This window comes from Orycteropus afer, unplaced genomic scaffold (assembly GCF_000298275.1).
Source record: "Orycteropus afer afer isolate SDZICR_OR568_19922 unplaced genomic scaffold, OryAfe1.0 scaffold00139, whole genome shotgun sequence".
NCBI classification, from domain to species: domain Eukaryota; kingdom Metazoa; phylum Chordata; class Mammalia; order Tubulidentata; family Orycteropodidae; genus Orycteropus; species Orycteropus afer.
In genome coordinates this window covers 7183059-7188103 of record NW_006921726.1, presented here as the reverse complement: position 1 = coordinate 7188103, position 5045 = coordinate 7183059, and positions in this window count along the sequence as shown.

Below are 5045 nucleotides of genomic sequence, written 5' to 3'. Positions count from 1 at the left end.
CTTCTACGAGAACCATAACTAAAGCAAGCCCCTAACGGTGAAATAGAAAATGTGACTGAGGAGGTGATACGCTATACCCAAAAAGACCTACTTGATTTTGCTAACATGTACAGACAGAAACCTGGAGAATATGTATGGGAATGGCTACTGAGGGTGTGGGATAATGGTGTAGGGAATGTAAGATTGGATCAGTCTGAGTTTATTGATTTAGGCCCACTAAGTATGGATTCTTCATTCAGTGTCTCAGCTTGAGAGGTTAAGAAAGGATCTAATAGTTTATTTGGTTGGCTTACTGAGGCATGGATTATGTGATGGCCTACTTTAAGTCAAGTTGAAGTACCAGACCTGCCTTGGTTTAATGTAGAAGAAGGTATGCAGAGGCTTAGGGAATTTGGCCTGCTAGAATGGATTTATCAGATTAGACCCCTAGAGCCAGAAATGAAGAGTCCAGAAGATATGCCTTTCACCAGTACTGTGAGGAATAAATTTGTGAAGGGAGCTCCATCATCCTTGAAGACAGCTATGATTGCTATTTTATGTAAACCTGATTTGGCAGTGGGAACTGCCCTAATAGAACTAAGACACTTAACTGTGATGGAGCTGATTGGACCCGGTGATAGTAGGGGCCAAGTGGCAGCAGTTAATTGACAAAGGCAAGGTGGGTATGGTTACCATAATGGACAGCAGAGTCAGAACACTAATCAGAATAGTCTGACTTGTGTGAAATTATAGCATTGGCTACTTGCTCATGGTGTTGCTAGTAGTGAAATACATAGCAAGCCAACTAAATATTTACTGGATCTGTATAGACAAAAGAATTCTAGATCAAGTGAACAGGAACCTAGATAGAATCTCCAGAATACAGAGTAATGACCTCTCAATCATTTCCCAGACTTGAGTCAGTTTACAGACCCACAACCCCTTGAATGAAGGGGAGGCCAGGTCCCTTTGAGGAAGGACCCCACTATATTGCCAAAAATCTATAATGTCACTCTTTCTCCTAGCCTTCCCCAAAGGGATCTGAGGCCTATTACAAGAGTGACTGCTCATTGGGGAAAAGGAAATAATCAGATGTTTCAGTGATTACTGGACACTGGCTCTGAATAGACACTAATTCCAGGAGACCCAAAGTGTCATTGTGGCTCACCAGTCAGAGTGGGGGCATATTTAGGTCAAGTTACTTATGGAGTCTTAGCTAAGGTGTGTCTCACAGTGGGTCAAATGGGACCCCGAACCCATCCTGTAGTGATTCCCCTAGTGCCAGAATGCATAGTTGGAATAGATATACTCAGCAATTGGCAGAATTCCCACACTGGCTCTCTGACATGTGGAGTAAGGACTATTACAGTAAGAAAAGCCAAGTGGAAGCCATTAGAACTGCCTCTAGCTACAAAAATAGTAAATCAAAGCAGTACAGCATCCCTGGAGGGATTGCAGAGATTACTGCCACCATCAAGGACTTGAGGGATGCAGGGATGGTGATTCCCACCACATCCCCATTTAATTCACCTATTTGGCCTGTGCGAAAAACAGATGGATCTTGGAGAATGACAGTAGATTATCGTAAACTTAATCAGGTCATGACTCCAATTGCAGCTGCTGTTCCTGATGTGGTTTCATTGCTTGAGCAAATTAGTACATGTCCTGGTACTTGGTATGCAGCTATTGATCTGGCCAATGCCTTTCTCTCGATACTAATTTCAAAAGACCATCAGAAGCAGTTTGCCTTCAGCTGGCAAGGACAACAGTATACTTTCTCAGTCCTTCCTCAGGGCTATATCAACTCTCCGGCACTATGTCATAATTTAGTCCGTAGGGATCCTGATTGCCTTTCCCTTCCACAAGACATCACACTGGTCCATTATATTTATGACATTATGCTGATTGTACCTAGTAAAGATGAATTACCAATGACTCTAGACTTATTGGTGAGACATATGCATGCTAGAGGTTGGGAAATTAACCCAATGAAAATTCAGGCAACTTCCTCCTCAGTGAAATTTCTAGGGGTCCAATGGTGTGGGGCATGTCAAGATATTCCTACTAAAGTGAAGGGTAACACAACTAAAAAGGAGGAACAATATCTGGTGGGTATCTTTGGATTTTGGAGGCAACATATCCCTCATTTGGGTGTGTTGCTGCAGCCTATTTATTAAATGACTTGGAAAGCTGCTAGTTTTGAGTGGGGCCCAGAAAAACAGAAGACTCTGCAACAGGTTCAGGCTGCCATGCAGGCTGCTCTGCCACTTGGGCCATATGATCTGGCTGACCCAATGGTGCTTGAAGTGTCTGTAGTAGATAGAGATGCTGTTTGGAGCCTTTGGCAGGTCCCTATTGGTGAATTTCAATGCAGACCCTTGGGGTTTGGAGCAAAGTCCTACCATCCTATGCAGATAACTACTCTCCTTTTGAGAAACAGCTTTTGGCTTGTTACTGGGCTTCGGTAGAGACTGAACACCTAACCATGGGCCACCAAGTCACCATGATGCCTGAGCTGCCCATCATGAACTGGGTGTTGTCTGGCCCACAGAATCATAAAGTTGGACGTGCACAGCAGCACTCCATCATTAAATGGAAGTGGTATATCAGAGATCAGGCTTGAGCAGGACCTGAAGGCACAAGTAAGTTGCATGCAGAAGTGGCCCAAATTCCTATTGTCTCCACTCCAATCACATTACCTTCCCTGTCCCACTCTGCACCTGTGGCCTCATGGGGAGTTCCTTATGATCAGTTGACTGAGGAAGAGAAAACTTGTGCCTGATTTACAGATGGTTCTGTGCAACAGGCAGGCACCACCTGAAAGTGGACAGCAGTGGCACTGCAGCCCCTTTCTGGGACTTCCTTAAAGGACAGTGGTGAATGGAAATCCTCCCAATGGGTAGAACTTCAAGCCATGTATATGGCTGTTCACTTTGCATTGAATAAGAAATGGCAAGATGTGCTATTATATATAGATTCATGGGGTGTGACTAATGGCTTAGCTTGATGGTCTGGGACTTGGAAGGAGCATATTTGTAAGACTGGTGATAAGGATGTATGGGGAAGAGATATGTGGATAGATCTCTCTGAATGGGCTAAAGGAGTAAAGGTATTTGTGTCTCATGTGAATGCCCACCAGAAAGTGACCTCGACAGAGGAGGAGTTTAATAATCAGGTGGATAGGATGACACGTTCAGTGGAAACCAACTGTCCTTTTTCCCCAGCTAGTCCTGTCATTGCTCAATGGGCTCATGAACAAAGTGGCCATGGAGACAGGGATGGAAGTTATGCATGGGCTCAGCAACATGGACTCCTGCTTACCAAGGCTGATTTGGCTACCGCCACTACTGAGTGCTCAATCTGCCAACAGCAGGGACCAACCCTGAATCTGCGATATGGAACCATTCCTCGGGGTTCAGCCAGCAACCAGGTGGCAGGTTGATTACATTGGACCACTTCCATCATGGAAAGTACAGCGTTTTGTTCTTACTGGAATAGATACTTATTCTGGATATGGATTTTCCATGCCTACATGCAATGCTCCTCCTAAAACTACCATCCATGGACTTACAGAATGTCTTATTCACTCTCATGGCATCCCACACAGAATTGCCTCAAATCAAGGGACTCATTTCACAGCACATGAAGTGCATCATTGGTCTTATAGTCATGGAATTCACAGGTCTTACCATGCTCCCCATCATCCTGAACCAGCTAGCTTGATAGAATGATGTAATGGCCTCTTAAAAACACAAATATAGCACAGCTAGGTGGCAATATCTTGAAGGGTTAGGGCAGTGCTCTCCAGGAGGCTGTATGTGCTCTAAACCAGTGTTCAATATATGGTTCTTTTTCTCCAATAGCCAGGATCCACAGGATCAGGAACCAAGGGGTGGAAACAGTAGTGGTATCACTCACTATTACCCCTAGTGACCCACTCAACAAATTTTTGCTTCCTGTCCCTGCTACACTATGCTCCGCGGGCCAGGAGATCTTAGTCCCAAAGGGAGGAACACTCCTACCTGGAGACACAATACTGATTGCATTTAACTGGAAATTAAGGATGCCACATGACCATTTTGCCTTTCTCATGCCTCTGGATCAACAGACAAAGATGGGCATTATTGTACTATCTAGTGTGATAGATCCTGATTGCCAAGGGGAAATTGAGTTGGCTTTACATAATGGATGTAAAGAAGAATATGTCTGAAATACAGGAGATTTTTTAGGATGTCTCTTAGTACTACCATGCCCTGTCAATGGAAAATTATAGCAACCCAATTCTAATATGACTGCTAAAGGCCCAGACCCTTCAGGAATGAAGGTTTGGGTCACCCCACCAGGCAAAGTATCACAACCAGCTGAGGTGCTTACTGAGGGCAAGGAAAGTACTGAATGGGTGGTGGAAGAGATAGTTCTGAATATCAGCTATGACCATGTGACCAGCTGCAAAATGAGGACTGTGATTGTTATATTTCTTCATTGTATATGTGCATTAAATATTTTTGTTTCCTTCTGTTATGAACTGTGAAATGTAAATAAGGTTAATGCATTTTGGTTGTATGTGTGTTAGCATATTATGTTAGGCACAAATATGATGCTATAATTGTCCTTATTTAGAGATTATATATGGTTAAGAACTGCCAAGTTGACAGAGGTGGACTGTGACAGTTGGAGCTGTGTGTCAATTTGGCTGAACCCCAGTTCTGTGTGGTTGTTCCCATGATGGGATTGGATGACTGTCTTCTGTGTGGCCAACCTGTTCAAGGGGACTTTCCCTAGGGGTGTGGCCTGCTTCCAGTATATCCAGGGTCATCCTGGGAAGAGAGACATTCTTCTGTGGATCAGGATTCTGTTGTGCTGCCTACAACTGTCCGTGAGTGAGCAGTCCACCATTTGGCCTAGAGATCTTGAATTTGTCATTTGTTGGAGTCAACAGCCAGTGTACTGCCTGCCAGCCTTGAGCTTCTTGGCCCCTGTGGGGAAAAGCCTCCAGCCTGACATTTGCTTTAAGGACTTTGGACTTGCTGGTTTTTATACATTTGTGAGTCATTTTCCTAAGATAA